The sequence below is a fragment of the Eucyclogobius newberryi genome, unplaced genomic scaffold (assembly GCF_026437365.1).
Source record: "Eucyclogobius newberryi isolate DKJ021-1_F unplaced genomic scaffold, fEucNew1.0.hap1 SCAF_17, whole genome shotgun sequence".
Lineage (NCBI taxonomy): Eukaryota > Metazoa > Chordata > Actinopteri > Gobiiformes > Gobiidae > Eucyclogobius > Eucyclogobius newberryi.
This window is the reverse complement of record NW_027315801.1, coordinates 26,463,719-26,481,445: the sequence shown is the minus strand read 5'-3', so window position 1 is coordinate 26,481,445 and position 17,727 is coordinate 26,463,719. Positions and strand designations below refer to the sequence as shown.

The 17,727-nt window shown below is 38.7% G+C and overlaps 1 protein-coding gene across 1 annotated transcript in view; it reads left to right on the top strand.

Annotated features, from left to right (window-relative positions):
• Nucleotides 1–15,686: 15,686 nt before the first annotated feature.
• The window catches only part of prickle2a (prickle homolog 2a), a 31,404-nt gene continuing 29,363 nt past the window's right edge, over nucleotides 15,687–17,727 (top strand). The window contains exon 1 of the mRNA XM_072449680.1: nucleotides 15,687–16,184. The gene's annotated coding sequence lies outside the window, so the exon portion shown is untranslated. The remainder of the gene's footprint in view (nucleotides 16,185–17,727) is intronic.

Here is a 17,727-nt window from a genome sequence, read left to right as displayed (position 1 = left end):
CGTCTGTCTGGGTGTGTTCATGTGCAGTTTCGCCTCATTACATATGCGCACTGAAAACATGTTTAGGCAGCCATTTTATCTCAACCTTCATGCTCTCTCTCTCTCTCTATGTTTGCGTCAGAAGCACGCCGAGGTAGTCCTATCACGGCTTTTCTCTTATTATTCTCATGGCTCAGGATTAAGTAACACGTCTCAAATTGAACTGCCAAAAATATCACAACCTCATAATTCCTTTCAGAAATAGAAATGATTGTACTGCTACGACAGCATTATGTAACAGTTTAAGCAATCCTGGCTTTTCTCTCTGTTCTGTCTCAAATTAGATATAGCTTATATTTGTCCATTAAAATCCTTGAATTATCTATTTTGCAATTTACAATGAACAAAATGTAAAATATTGGTCTATGTACAGCATGTTGATGAATAAGTAGGAGTAAAAAAATAATAATTAAAGGCCGTCTTTAATGAGTTCCGCGCTAACCTTGTATCCTAGCAGGAAATATAGCAGTAGAAGAAGCAGAGAAAGTTGTAGTAATATTGACTGTGCTAGTGAAAGTCTTCTAAAACTCTTCATGAAGTTGGTATTCAAACAGATTTTCACTTTTACCTGATCCATCTAAGAAGAGGGTTTACTTCAGGAAGGAGACAGCTGGTACTGAAAACATGAGGACCGACAGTATCAGCGCTGATTCTGAGCATTTTTACTTATTTTTATTTATTAGCAATGAGTTATTGGGTTTCTATATTTGAGTAGGAAATAGTAATAAAGATTTTGAGTAACTGCTCATCCATCAGGCAGATCTTGTGACTAAACAGCAGTGTTGTACAAAGCTAAACAGTGTCTGTGTCGGCAGCTTAGAGCTGGATTCATGGGTCTTATGGAGTTTACACTCAAAGCCTGGGCAGATACTCGTCTCATCTCTTGCCTTGCTTTCGTTAAATCCTGGATTGGACTAAATCTGGGGAAAACCAACACAAACCTTTAACAGCAATAAAACCCCATTGACTCTGATTATTAAAACAAAATAAATCAACTTAATGTATGACGTATGTCTGCATTACAGTGGCAGCAAATGGTACTGGACACCATTTTTTGTCCAAGTAAAAATTTTTGTAAAGACATCAAGGAAATCATGTTATGCACAATATAATAATGTGAAATGAAACAAAGGAATTGGACATATTTGCTGAACATGTTTTAGGTTATCTTGTAAAGAAGGTTTGTTAGAAATTAAAGTGAGAGGCTGAGAGGCTGTACCTGTTGTGCCCACTCTGATCTACTAATGCTACACCTTATGTAAGTATTTTTAACGTGTGGACAATCATCTCTCAGTCACAGAACTTGAACAAACGAGCACAGGTGAGATGATACAACAGAAAATCTCTTTCTGTGACATACTCCTCAGTAAGTTTCATCATGTAACAAGAATTGACTTGTATCTATCGATGTCATAACAGACGTCATAGGCCAGGGGTGTCCAAACTTTTTTCACCAAGGGCCGCTTTTTGAAACTTAAATGGGGCAGAGGGCCACAAACAACTTGATGTCAAATTTGTTAAATGACAAAGTGAAATGTTGCATTTCGATGAGCCTCCACACCTTTAATTAGACCTAGAACATTAATATTAGGTTGGTATAACATCAATATGCCTGAATCTTCCCCAATTTCCCAGTAAAAAGTACTATTTTTTGTTTGGGCCAACATAGCAGGAAGCTGGAGGGCCAACAAAAATTGGTCTGAGGGCCACTATATTACGCTTTCAATTTCATAATGATCACACATCAATAAAGCAAAGTAGCCTAGTATTAGTTTATCTTTATTTGTTCTTTTAACCAATGAAGCTAATCCAAATCAAAGCTATGTCATCAAAAAGCTTTTACAGTCTTTTTATGACAGTATAAACAATCTTTTAACAAAAGAAATGTGTTAGGTGTAATTATTTTTGAAATAATTTATTGTATGATTTAAATGGACTTAGGCCCTTATTTACATTCTGGTTGCTTAGTAACAGTTGTGGAATTACCTCCGCCTGTGTCATATTTGCTGGCCATGTCAAACCAGGAAGCAACATTATAAACATCACCACATTTGCCAAATTGGAGAAAAACAGGCGAAATGTTTGATCAAACCTTAAATATAATCATATTCCCTTTGTTTAACTTAAACATGTAGTCTAATGTGTAATATAGACTTTAAATAAATCTGCCATTTTTATTTTGGACGTTAATTATTTGCAGGTCTTAAATGTTTTATTAACTATAGAAACTCACCTTAAGCATGGTCTCTGTTCGAGCATGTAATGAATCACAACTTGTGATGCTCCCAGTGTTTCTTTATCTAATCAGATCAGAAAGAAGAGCTCAGGATTCGTGCCTTTCTTTTGACTGATGAGCGCGATAGAAAAGAAACATGAAGAAGGTAGGGTATATGTTGGGTTGTAGGTTTTCAATGTTTAAAGTTATCTTCTTTTCCAGTCGTTAGATAATATCATTCATTTTAGCTTTAACAGGAAAGTTAGATATTTCAAGGAATAATAACAAATCATTTTAAATATTGCTCCACCATTTGGTTTTATCCGCATATATATTGCATATATCTGAATACCTTTGTCTCCATGAATCTGTAAGGGAATCAATATCCATAAATTATTGAATTACAGCATTATAATGGTAGTCATTACAGAATGAAGGAGATCTGTCCAGCCATTCATCTGGTGCAATGTTTATGTCCCCACCTAATAAGGTCAACTCAATACTGTGTAGGCTATTTTGAAATCACAAATTATGCCTGTAATATTTCTAACAACTGCTTGTTTTTATGTTAATTCATTATAGACCATACATGTTAATAAACAGTGCAAATGTTCATTCTTAGATGATAACAAGTACAATCCAACGTCCATCTTTGTCACATTTAGAAGTTTTCACATCTCCAGGGAATCTTTGAAAGCAAATAGCCACACCTCCAAAAGACAAATCTTCTCTCCTCATTTGATCTTCTAAAACGTTTCATCTTCTTCACAGGAGTGTGTCTCTTGTAAAAAAATAAAAATAAAAATACAACAACAGTCCTCTAAGTCCTTTACAATACAGAAAAAAAATCCTTATTTATTTTGTTAAATGCAAGAGGTCTTGAAGGCAAAGAAAATTGTGATTTCTGAATTGAACATAAATAAAACAAAAATAAAATAAAATTGTGTTGGTGATCAAGCTAGTTCCTTAGATTTATTGACCATTTATGAAATGGGCCTTGAAAATATGCCTTCTTGCCGCTCTCCTCGCTTCCTGGTCCTGAATAGCTTATGGTCAGGCCAGTTAGGAACCTGTGGACCCAGATGGAGTCGCTGGAGAAACAGTCTCTATTCCATATGAACAGTTCTTCATCTGCCTGGAAGAGCTGGTTCTCCTCCTGAAGAACTGTTTCTCCTCCTGAGTGGCTCCAGCTCCACTGTATATCTCACGTCCGCCTGTCCGTCTGTGAGAGTCAGATCCCTCCTTCACTGTGGAACTGCTCCAGGTTTCTACTTTTTCCCAAATAGGTTTTGTTTTTCCTGGCTGAGGGTCTAAGGACAAGGGAGTTTGGGACATTGCCAAGTCCTTATGGACATTGTTTATTTACTTTTCACTGTCGCCCTCCGAGACAACCGCTGTTGTGATTTTGGGCGTTACAAAAATTCCTGGATCTGCTGCCACAGTGGTGCTCTTGCTTGTCTGGCTGCAGCTGTCAGATCCTCCGTGAAGTGGCCCCCAGCCTGATTCAGGGGATTTGTTTGCCATTTAAGATAAGATAAGATAAACCTTTAATATCCACACAAGGGGAAATTGTGTTGTTACAACGCAGTAGAACAGGAGGAAAGGACAGGTTATAGGAAGTTTCAAAACACACTCTTAATAGAACTCTTATGAACAAAACAAAAAAACTCTTATTAACAAAAACTCCTCTCCTATCTTAATAGGGAATGGAGGGGAGGAAATAAAATAAAATAAAATAGATAATAAAAATACAAAATAAAGATAAAAATCAGATAATAATAATAAAATAATTGTAATAGAATAAAATAAAAAATAAAATAAAGTAAAAATAGAACACTCTTATTTACAGGTATTGCACATGGTTGATTCAGTATTGCACATGAATGTGATGGTATTGCACATGGTTACATCAGTATTGCACATGTTCAGGGCTAGCAGTGTTTGTTGTAGAGTCTGACAGCAGCAGGAAGGAAAGACCTGCGAAACCTTTCCTTCACACAGCGAGGGTGGATCAGTCTGTCACTGAAGCTGCTCTCCAGAGCGGACAGAGTGTCCTGCAGTGGGTGAGACTCATGGTCCCGCATAGATGTGAATTTAGCCAGGACCCTTCTGTCCCCCACCTCCTGCACCGAGTCCAGAGCGCAGCCCAGGATGCCATCTCGGTGCTGTCTCCTCACAAACTGGATGATGACCGGATGTGTCCTCTTCTCTTCCTTCATCCTGATGCAGTGTAGTCCATGCACACCTTCTCCATGATTCAAGCCCAGTGTGGAGCCACTTTCTGTTGGAGGAATGTACAGTATGTTTATGTTTGGCTTTACTTTCATCCCCTTCACTCTTTCGCTCCAGCGCCTGCTGGAACTTTCTTGTTCTGTAACTGTTTGTCGCAAAGTGAGATTTTCCTTTCCCGGGATCTCGACTTTTTTCCCCAGCCTGGACACTTTGCTCGATTGCTTGATTCCTTTGGCTCCACAAAATGAAACTCAATAGACTTTGCAAGACTGCAAATCATCGTGCTGTTCTCTTTAAAAGCAATCTCTTGCTTCTCAAGTCGCTTAGTTATTGCCGATATGGTGGCTTCAAATGACAAGTTTTCATTGGGTTTTACTCTTTAATCCAAGTTTATTTTGAGTGGCGTGTTCACTAAAGATTCATCCAGTTGGCGTTTGTCTGGGCTAGTGCAGGTGGTTACCATGGCAGCGAGGTCGTGCTGCTGAAGCCCGCCACTAGCTGTTTTTGACATGGTGCTAGTAGTTTTCCTTATCCCAAGACGTATTTTTGTTGTTGGTTTTTTAAATGTCACACAAACCTTTAAGTTTGGAACGTTTTTTTCTTTTTCAGTTGGTTAGAAGAACTTCACTCAGCACTTAAAAAAATCCTCCCGCTCCTACCGCCATCTTGTCGGAGGAAGTCGGATCTTCCCTTCTCTTTCCATTCATTCTCTGATATATATATATATATATATATATATATATATATATATATATATATATATATATATATATATATACAAAGTAGAGTTTTTGTAAACAGAGTTGTTCGGATTGTGGTGTTATTGTTGTTGTTACATTATTGATAACCGTTATTGTATGTTAGCCTTATCTTAGAGGTGAAATATTACATGGCATGTTACATTCTGTAACTCGCTCTCCATTTAGAGCTCTTGTTCTTGTGTTTTCGTGGTGGTTGGTAACCAACTAACGGGGCAGTACCGTCACCTACTAAACAGATGTGTCATTGGCATTTGTTTTCATCATAAATACAAACAGATGTTTCCAAACTATTTTAAGAGTAATTCCCCAGTTGAGTTTTCAAATTAAAGGGAAGCTTTGCTTTTGCAACAATTAAGCAGAGTCCTATTCACTGGTGCTCACTTGGTGTTCATTAATTATTGTATTATTTTAGCAGGGCTAATTCCCCATAAAAAATGAATGAAGCAGGAAGTGAAGCTGGTCTGTTTCTTGAACAGAGCCTCTTTCTTCTTCTTCTTGTAGGTTTCTGGCAGGCTAGGCACTGTCAGATGCTCAAACGCCGTATACTTCTAGTGTTCGTTTCCTTGTAGAGTTTGGTTTAAGTGTTCAACAACATAAAAAATGTGTTCCTATAAAAACATGACAACACCCCAGTCAATGTCCAGCTATTCTGTCTCTTTTACAGCTTCTTCCCTCAATTAGACGTCCAGGTCTTCTCTAGAAAGATATTGTTTTAGCTGCACTCAAAACCATGTTTATATGATCAAAATCTTCTTTGAGGCTAAGTTTAGCACAGCTGAAATGAAGGAAAGAAAATTGTTTTTTGTCCCTACTAAAACTTTCTTCTCACTTGCTATCAGCCCTTCGCTCCTGCTGCTCTTGAGCTGCATTATCGACTCTTTTGACGACGTCAGCATATCAAATCTTGCTGTCATTCCTGATTTTGGAGCTTCTGCTTTCCCGGATTGTCTGTAGGCATTCTCCAGATCCAACACAATGGTTTCCTTTGCAACAATTCAACAATTCATTTCCCAATTCGCAACATTCTTCATTTTCACAATGCTTACTTCCACGTTTGGCACAGATAATTTTTCTCCTGCATACAGAAAATGTGTGTCCATATTTGTGACAAGCGAAACACTTGAGGGGGGCCGTTTCGTAAAGACGCACACGATACACAACATAATCCAATATGACTCGCTCTGGCAGTTCTCCAGAGAACACCACACGTAACAAAGTTGACTTTTCCTTTTTTCCTTCTCGGTATTCAAACATTCCTTGGCCTACTTTAATTAAGGATACATTTAAAAACTCCTCATGAAATGACAGTGGAAGCCCAGTGCGTTTAGATGAGCACTCAATAATCACAAATCCTCCACGTGTTATCGAGACAGAATTCACCTCATGCACAAACTTCCAAACCGTGTGTTGATCCCTGAATATTCCATGTGAAGAAACCTCTCTCTGCCACCTTCAATCCAACAACAAACACGTGTGCATCAGGATTACTTCCACTGTCAACCTTTTTTCTTTTTTTCTTTTTTTCCATTTCTTTAGCTCATTTGAATTCACCGCGTTCTCATTCAGACTCATTTCACTTCCGACGGAGTGTTTTCTTTCACTTTTCACTGGATTTGCACATATTTGGTTTGGATATTTGCACATAACCTGTGATCATAATGAAGGACTTTGAACGTCTTTATTTACCATTACCAAAATAAAAACATAATTTTAAAAACTTAATATAGCACAGAGGTTGTCATCAAATATTTAATATAATCATTTATCAATTTATCTTTGGAGGTTTTTTACACTGTAGACCTATCAATCTACCGAAGAGAGTTTTTGCAGTAAGTAAGAAATTGTCACATTTCCATTATAAGGAGCGCTGTGGCATTAGTGTAGCATCACCAGAGTGACCCTCACTGTCAGATGAGGCGGGATCCCTCCAAAGCTATTAATTCCTGCAGTCGAGGTGACATGTTCTGATGCTGCAGAAATATAAATGCAAATGGTAACAGTTTCATAACTGTTTATACCTATTATGCAGCTCTGTTTACTCCTGCTTTAAAGCCCTCCCCACTTTGCTTGGGCTAAATTGTAGTAAAGATGATGCTACACAAGCTGAACAAGATTGACTGAGTGTGCAATGGGATGTATATTGAAAAGAACATTATTCACTGTGGTCCCAGATGTATAATTTTAGTGTTGGTTTTCAAAGCGCAGGAGGGTTTTCTTTTACACAGTCTAAACAAGGGCAGCGCGAGACTCAATCAAAGGTGATTTACAACCCGCACAGAGCAGCAAATTGCTGTATGATAAAACAGGAAATAAGATCCCCAGATGTGGCTCTCTTATACCATCGCCGTGTATTGTAATGCTCAGGATTTATGAACATGTAGGTTTACTGTATTACTGTGTGGTTCTGAAGGACTAATGTACTGTATAGTACAAGAACTGCAGACCTTTATGTATGATTGTGGTCAGAGATTACAAAATGAGGCCAACAGATTATTTTTTACTTCTGGTGTATTTGTTAGACAAAAGACAGGTAAATCCTGAAAGTGTATTTTGAATGCCCTTCTCTTTTTGCCTACATGCATCATTTTATAAAGATTAACTGTATGTGCCTTTAGTGTTATTGTAGATTTGATAGTCATTACATATCCCAGGAAACCTTTATAAACTTGTGGTGCGATGATAAAAGGGCTCCCTAACCCTCAGATGTGGTTCTCTGTTTCTAACTCTATGCTTTAATTATTGGTTTTGAGAAGGGTTATTGTTATTCTTGTGTGGTTTTTGAGGGTCTTGTTTAGTATATGAGGTGTGAGACTATTTATAAGAATGCACTTGTGGACAATTACACAGCGATAGATGTGGCTCTCTTCCTTGCACTGTAATGCAAAGGATTTTTGTATGCCATGTGCAGATTTATGGTTGTTTTATATATTGTCCTGTGGTGAGAGATCAGAGGAGATAGCTGGCAAACATTTAATTGTCTCTGGTGTGTTTCTTGCGTAAAGATGAGAACAGTTTTGGTAACAGGATTAGAGTGCAGACCATGTGTTCCCCTTCTGATTTAATTCAATGTGTTGTCGTTAGGTCTGTCATTCGGTGTCATGTCTGATTATTGCTCTTCAAAGAGGATGTGGCAGTACCAGAGACACTTCTCAACTGGGAAAAGTATTGCTGTGAAAGTTGGGTCAGTAAACCTTAGCCTGGTCGACCATATGTGAGATCTATGTATATTCTATACGGACATGATTGATTCTCCCACATTTACCTAGTACACTGCACATTGTTCTTGGTTTCTCGATTAGAACAAGCAGAGAACAGATGTGTTCCACTCTGTCGTGGCTTAATTTAGACAAAATAATACAAGTTCCATTGGGCACCTTGTTATTCAATACAATGACTTTAAAACTGCCTGGTTTTATATTGAATCAAATAGTCTAAGCATGACACTAGAACCGCAGCCAATGGTCATCTTATCCCACCATATCCCAAATCTAAACTGTTTTTTATAGAGCAATATCCAGTTGGAACTGCTTCTTATTCAAATTTGTTAACTCACTTGCTATGAAAATTGTGAAATTTAAATGTGCAATGTACATACTATGGACTAAAATTTAACATTATTTTCAAATAACTGTTAAATTGTTACCGTATTGAATAATTAATCATTAAATGAGATGATTGATAACCATGTTGTTGTACTTGAAACTAAATCTATTTTTAATTGGAATAGACCCAGGAAGACTATATTATTGCACTGTTTCAGCTAATGGGACATGAGACGGTGTCAATTAATAACCAATACCTGCTGTAGACCTGTATCTCTTTTTTCTCCTGGGTGAATCTCACAGAAATGCCTCACATAAAGCAGACTGTTGCACAGAGCACTTCAATTAATTAGAATGCTTCTCTCTCCATAGATGAACTCAGTGTCCTTCAGAAGAGAAAAGACGTGATCCTGATGCACCGAAAACATAAAGAATAATGCCAGGAAATCATAATCCACGAAAGCACAACAACAGATATTTGTGGATTTGACATTAAAATTTTAACAAATATATATGTGAAATGGTACATATATGGTACATTAAGGGATAGATGTTTACAAAGCAATCGAACTGTAATTATTTGCAGAACAAAAAACGCACACACATGCTCAAAATACATCTTGCAAAGAACATAAATACATGACCTTGTAACACTTGGTTATGCATCGCTGACCACAAGGAAATACATTGAAATTCTCCTTTTTCCTGTGCTTTTTTAAAATTCTTCAACCCATGAAGGTGGATTATCAGTGCAGCGTGACTGTCCCCCTCGTCTTCTGTGGCTGTGCGGTTGTGTGTTAATCCACGGGAGAATCAATGGCTCATCTCCTGAAAGCTCAGAGTGGTCTCAAGAGTAAGTAGATATGACACCAGTGTTAACCCTTTGTCACCTCTATTCAAGCAGACACATTCACTGATGGGGTTTGATACTGAGGCACAATGGCCAGTGACCTGTACTGTTGCTTCCTTTCCCTAACATACAGTAAATTACAAAATGTTCTCGCATAGCTGGTGGAGAAGGGACAAAATCACGTAAGAAAAGGGTTAATGTTAATTAGTTACATCTCTTGAGAAGCTGTTGTTACAAAAATCAGTGCTACAATGACAGCAAAAAAACACATTGTTAACTCAACATCATTTATTATAAATTTAAATCTCGTGTTGTCTCATTCTCACGACATGGACCCAGTCTTGTGTCCGGTCTAGTCTTGTGTCTGGTCTCATCTTGTGGGGATTCTGGCTCCACTCTAGGGCTTGAAACTTGCATTTAAACTTGAAAATTGTATGAACGGTCAATCATTGATTTAGCCCCATTAATCACATCTATATTTGATTCTTTGGCCAGGATTTCACATTATAAATGTGTTCGGGTAAATTAATATTACATTTCCAAGATAAAATGTGTCTCATTTATTCCTATTAGAAAAGGAAGACATTTCTAATCTCCTATTCTCGCTGCAGCCAAGTCGTACTGTATCCGGTTGGAATCAATGCTAATCTCCACATTCAATAATAGTGATGTGTCCTTTTGACAAGACACTTAACACATCTTGCCTTTATACGTATTTGTGTCCACGTGAGAGTGAAGGAGCTTGCAATATTAAGATTGATACATTTATTGAGTGAACCTTCATTCTCTTCCATTCACAATGTCTAATATATTACCATTCCTCCAGTATGTGACCAGCTTATGAAGTCAAACTTTCAGAATGATAGTGTAAAGTAAACATAACATAAAAAGTCAGAAAATAAAAGCATGTTTAGGTATAGTTTTTTGAGGTTTATATTGAATTACTCTAATTTGTTTTTGCTTCCTAAATTGTCATGATTAATCTTGACATCCCCAGTGAGGGCCTGATTTTATAAGCAATAAATAAATAAAAACTTGATGATGTGACCCAATGCCAGTATGTTAATTGTAAAGGGCTTTTGGGACAGGATGAAAGGGAACTTTGGCCTGGCAGTGTTTGCACATGGCACAAGCAAATACTTCCCGGATATTATGTGGTGTTTTTTCCCCGTTTAGATGCCTTAGGTCAGCTATAAAAAGCAAGGGCAAAACAAGAGTGAGCACAATATTGGTCTCGCAGCCCTTCAACAATAGGACGTGTTTGTACCCAGAGGAGATGAGTGTTTGGCATGTACGCCAGGGCATTTTCTGTGTTTTCTGAAACGGTGATATCTGTGAGACCCTCTGATAAATAGTGTGAATTGTGTTGATCCTCAGTGGAGTGCTGGTGGCACAGTCCGAGAAAAAACAATACTAGTGAGGTTGATACTGCCTTCAAAATAAATCTAGGGTTAGGGTTAGATCTGTCCATGTACGTACCTTTTTTTAAACGGTGTATAAGGCAGTACATTTATAAACATGATTAAAATCTGCCACGTTTCGACCGGTTCACTGTGGAGTGGATTCGTTCATGTTTCCACTGTCTTGTGAACCGCTCTGGCCCGTTAAAACAATCCAAACCCTGCTAAGACGAGCTTCAAAGTTGTCTGGCTCTCTATGGCTCCTGGCACTTTAGCGAGAGAGAACACAGACTCAGATGAAATAAGGCAACAAAAAGCAAATAGAAACAAGAAAATAATCATTTCTCACAAACGATGACTTCATCTTGTGAATAATCACAGTATTTTCACTCCACACGCCACACAACTGTATTTATTGAACGGACGGTAGCACATGTTAGCATTACCTGCACTTTACTTTACTGTTGTGTACTGTTGCACCATTGCATTTAAGCCCCCGTTTGCCATCCATTTCTGGGCTGGTAACTACTATAGCCTCACTGTTGTTGATATTGCATAACGTCCCTTCTCAGGTATAAGATAGACCGTGTGTTGTTTATTGCTGTGACAGTGAAGGATGGGGAACATGTTTATCGTGCTGCTGATCAAATCAAAGGGCGGACAGGCTGACACCAGACGTAATAAAGACAGCACATCACTGTTGCTCTCGTTATGTGAGCCTCCATTGACCTCAACACCTCAGCGACTCTGGAGCAACATTTAACTACTCAACTGGCCACACAAGGGGTATTAGTCTGTTAGAGTAAGTAAGAGAGTTGGAGTAAAATGCATCTAAATTTCCAACTATGTTAATTATAACTTTGGTGCAGGCTGAATGAACAGTGGCCCCTTTTTATTTAAGTTGTGGTTGGATTTCATTTAAGTTTGCTTGTTATAACTGATTAATTGTAGATTAGTCTTAGTTTAGATCCGGTTTAGTCATAATTGGCTGATGGGGTTTGATATTTTATCAATAAAGGCATTTTCAGTGCTAATTCTCAGCTCTCAGTTAGTCTAGAATACTGTCAATCTTTTAGTCGATTATTGAAAAGTCTGCCCACAGTGTAAGTCACATTCCCCTGTACATTCAATGGAGTTTGGCTTGACATAAATCCCATTGCTCAGAGCATTTAGCGTCAGTCTGCAGGTATCAGACTTGGAGATCCTCAGGGGAGTCTCCGGTAAAGGGAGGTGCTTAGGTGTGGGGGAAGGCAGCAGAGTTCATGACTGAACTTTATACAACCCTTTATCCTCCCACATATCCAATCTTATCCATCTTTTTAAATTATCTTACAATCAAGTGGAAGAATCAACATTTGAAACAAAAATAGCGATTGTATGGGCACAGTGTTGTATAAGAAGATTGGACTATTGTAACGCTTGCCCACTTGTAGTTGAACGAGGGTGTCTGATGAATGAAATAATCAAAAATCAGCCCCTTTATTGAAATAAACCTGATGGCAACATTCACTTGAAACTAACAGTACCAGCGCTCCAAGAGATCGTGAGTTATTTCCATTGCATTGCGTTATATATATGTCACAGTGAAGAAAAATGTATTATTTGTCCCATTACTGATCCCTGTGATGTGGCTGGAGTTAGTACATTTGGTCATTTAATTTACTGCGAAGACAACATCTTTTGTAGTATGGAAAAGACATCTGATTTATGTTTGATTTAATCTTAGAAAAATTAAGGAGGTGAAAAGAAATGTCTTTGACGGAGAAATTCAACAGACCAGTGTTGACAAATATATAATCTTGTCGAAAATTAAAGCAAACTATTTATTTCAAATCATAACCTTTACGTTGCACATATATTAACACCACTTATCTGTCAAAGAAATGACTGCTGCGTTCTGCCTCTGTCTGTTGTTTAAGCTTTAAACGTCATGACATTTCCCACATCAAGTTCCTCGGCTCTATCTCTCATCTTCAGAAACACTGATACATTTGTTATACAACTTTATCACCGAGTCACATTTCCAGGAAATGTGACTGGCACACAAGTTGGATATGCCGATTTGTTTATCCGTAGAGGTTGTACAGATTCTTCACAAGATTCAACAGACTGCAACTATTGACTCTCATCCGAGGCAGGCTGACTGGCTTTCAGAGAGGCTTTCCTAGCATCACATTTGTGGATTCAATGTTTGTCTGGCACGCAATGTCTTGTAATTACTCTGAATGCTTTGTGTGTATGTAATTGTCTCTTTCCCGTCGGTTATTTTAGTTTGTTTATTCTGAATAGCTTTAGATAAGTCACTTAATTTTGTCCGTGCACGGCGCTAATTGTGCGAATGGAAATCTGGGAGAGAAGGCAAAATGTGGAATGACTTATAGATTAATTAGGGTTGTATAGAATATATTAAAACAAATTATAATTATGGTTGGAATGCGGTTATGTCCTGGTTAATGGACAGTTACATTGCATCTCTCAACACAAAAATGGAAATATAATGCAATAATACTACTACTAATAATAATAATAATATAACTACATATATTTTTGACATTTTGACCAATAACTCAGGGCTCTGATGGAGTAGATGATAATCGAGGCACTGGCGTTTGATTCGACTCAGAAGATGCACTTTTACCCAGCATGTTGTGTTCTTCACAGCTGACACAAGAGAAATCTGTGTGAGCAGAAACCGTTTGGATACACCACAAGGTTTGGAAACGTCGGGTCGCTGGTTCTGACACTGGCTCTTTGAAATGATCCCCATAAGCAGTCTGGACATGTATTATAATATACACTTAAACATTGTGAAAATAATCTATATATTTATAATGTTTTGGGTCAGAGTTTCATTATTTTGTATGTAAAGGGATGATGTTACATAAATAAAGGTTGCTCTGTCCAGCACTGTACATGGCTTTCACTACTATACGATCCAGCTCAATATATATCAAAGCCGAACCATTTTCAGCTGCTACACACAGTGGCAGTGACTAAAGTTACACTGCTGCTTTTTCAATTTCAGTTTGTCGCCTGTTTGGCTCTTTCTGCTAACAAAATATTAACTATTGATTTCCTTTCACTCCTTTTCTCTGCCTGCGCCTCTACGTCAGCACCCCATGGGTTGAATCATTTCTTGAGATGACCCAAATTTGATTGGCTATTGGCAGGGGGGGCTCACCACAGTTTGGTATGTTCTCAATTCGTGCATTAACGGGACGTTTTTGAGTTAGTGTCGTTACATTTCACAGATATCCCATATCCGATCAGATTTTCTTCAAGTCGGTCAGAATGTTTCATCATGTTCCAGGCCATAAGTACTGCTCACTTTCAGAAATTTGAATTCTGCCTCAATATAATATTTATAATGTGTTATGTAATGATCGTAAATGTATAGAAGTAGGATTGAACTCTCTTCCCCATCCACTTCTCTTGTTGATCCAACTTATGACGTTCGATGTGAGTGACAGGAAGGTTTATCCAATCAGTGATGTGTGAACTCACAGAAGAAGCATATTCATTCCATTTACGCCAGTGATTTTTGTTCTTTTTGTTGTTTTGTAGATGTTTATTGTTATTTGTGTCTTTGGCAGTCATCCATTTCTTTGTTCTTTTTTTTCTTGTTGCTGTATACATTATGTATTACATATACATTTCACAGCAGCTGGACACAACTTCATTATCACCCTATTTCTGAACACATCTGGAATTATTATCACAATATTAATCCAATACAGAAGACACAACACAGCCAGACCCCCTTTAAATGTAAAACATTTCTTGACTAAATCCTCAAAATTACATTACCCCTTCTTATCATCATTTACACTGACAAGCTTGACATCCATCAGCATGTGTTGTCAATACTGTCTGGAATTTAAAGGCGGTATGGACGATTTTTCGGCGATTTGAGAACGCAGGCGGAAGTGCGCATGTGCACTCCCCCGTGTGGACTGATACAACACACACGTGCGTTTGTTTATTAGCGCAACGGAGCGCATCTCATCTCTCGTCTCCCGTAGATTTCTGTCCACTTCTGTGTCAGCTCGAACTGTCTTTCTCCGTCTTCATTTTGCCCCGTACACTGAGGGAACTATATTATGATAGATCCATGCGCTTAGGCACGCGGAAACGTGGGCACGAGCCTGACGCGGCTGCAGGTGAGCGGTAGGTGCGTTATATGATTGATACGTGGCAGGACAAATGATTTATCCACGCCACGAGGAAATATGATACAAAATTTGCTGAAAAAAATCGTCCATACCACCTTTAAGTCCTTTTTTCATTCCCAAATGTACAAAAGAGTTTGTTTACTCAAATCATGACGCACTCTTGGGCTTTCTTTAATAATGTATAATACAGATGAACCATACATACTGTAAACATGACATGTTTAGGATCCTATAACTTTACATTGCAGCAGTAATCGGTTTGATGTCTGCAAGTCTGAAATGCGTCAATATATTTCATTTTCTTCTTGTTTTGCCAAAGCCGTATCTCAGTTTTTTTCGTTGTTTTTTTTAATCTCAAAATACATAAATACTTGTGTTATTCAAATTCTAGGCTGCAGCCACCTCTCCATTGGCTGAGTGCTGATGACTCATTTGGACAGGCTGGTGCGGGGCTGGCAAGAGGAGCGTGGTGGGTGGGTGGTTGGATGGTTGGTTGGTGGTGAAAAGAGGGTGAGCAGGAGGTGGGAGTAAGCTCTCTCCATCGCTCTCCCACAACCCTGCATTGTTTTTACCCTGTTCCACACACGCATGATGCATACTTGTGGAGCGGGTGCCATTTGATCACAACTGTACACGTTTCTGTTCATCTCCACAGCTCTACAGTCGCATCGAGCCAGACTTGTGGAGAGACACAGGAGGGAGAGAGAGCGAGAGAGAAGAAAAGGAGGAGGAGGAGGAGGAGAGAGTAGCTGATGACAGAGTCCGCAGCCCCCAGCCTGCCGTCCTCGTGTTGTTGCTGCTACAGAACATGTGAAACAACCTAGGGCACTCTTTTCTTTTTCCGTGAGCCAGGGGAAGTCAAGAAAACCCGCGCGCCAAGATCCAAGTCCAGTCCTGATCCCGATCCCGGTTATGAGTCCAGTTTAGGTCCACCTGATCCAGACTCTCTCCATCCTTTCAGACGCACAAACAGGTGAGTGCGCCCGAAGTCCTTGCGTGTGATAATTGTAAGTAATCTTGTACAGCGTAATGACTATGTTCAATACGTTGTCCGTGAGAAAAAGCAAGTTTCTATTTCTGTTGCACTTGTGCGTCAGTGGTGCGTGGGTGTTTTACATGTATAACTGTGTGTGTGCGTGCGTTGTGCTGAGTGAAGGTTTGTTTACCTATTGACTGGCGAGGGAAAATGACCGTAGGGAAGCGGGGAAATGCCGGATCGGATTCTGAGTGAATTTGTTTTCCCCCCATGTGTAAAACCATGCGCACCTGAGAAGGAGGGTGGGAACTGCGTTTTTTTTTTTTTTGTCTCCACTCATTTAAAATTACACAGAAGAAGACAAGAAGATCGACAACGGTGTTTGATAAAGCAAGTTTCATTTGTTTAATAATCGTTTGCGTAGCAGTGATGTGTCAGTGTGTAAGAAAACTATGCAGACATTTACATTTTACTGACTGACCGTTTTGTCTGAACTGCCAGAGTTGGCTGCTCGCTGCGTCTGTTGTATTAGGTAGTAGGAAATTCAAACAGTTACATAATGATTTTGACTGATCGGCATAAAATCAGATCTTAAATCGTTTCAACCCTGTCCGTTTGATATAGGTTTATTCGGTTTGTCTTGGACTAAAATCACAGTTATCAGGGATTCATTTCCTTTGCCATTGTGTCTGTCTTGTGTAGATGATAATGCTTGTTGTCACGTTGTTTTCTATAGAGCTACGTAGGGTTCTTTGTCTGTTTGTACTGATAACCACCAGCATGTCAATGTTTCATTTTTTTCATTTACAACTTTGTGGGTTTTGGTATGCAATCCTTAATCCTTGCTGCAGCACAACTTATCGAATCAACAAGTTTCCCCTGGGAACTTTGTCAAGAAAGTCTTTAATCCGCCGTGACTTGTTCGAAACCCTTTTTGTGATCCGCCCGAGGAGAAAATACAGGGCTTCAATTGGTCTATATGGTTGAATGGGATTTCACAGTGAGGTATTGTGGATGTGTAAAAATCCCTGAGCCGTGTCCGTGTGCTGGACTTCCATTCAGAGAAGGAAAAAGGCCTCCAGTTTTTGTCCATCCGCAGCGGATGATGCAGTTGTGCTGATTGTTTTGCCTCTACCTGCCAGATTTGTGCAAATCACAGTCTAAATGTGAAAGAAATCCTTCCATAGTTTGTATGTATATGTAAATATATTAGATATGTAGATATAAATGTTGATATAGATATAGCTAGATAGACAGATAGATGGATATGATCAAGGTTTTCTAGTGGATCAGGGTGGTGCTGGTGGTAACCTATAGCAACTAACAAGAAAAGCACTGACCACACTGAAAATAGTCACAAAGTTAGCCTTTAGTGCAGCTAGTGGTCCTGAAAAGTAGTGCTTTCCATCCCTGTAAAGTTGTGTTTTAAGCTTATTGCTGTTATACACAAGCTCTTTTGTGCAATTTTAGCTCTTCATAATACAGTGAATTGTGTGGCTAATGCTAATTCCTCTGTTGAAAACATATGAAACCTATGGCA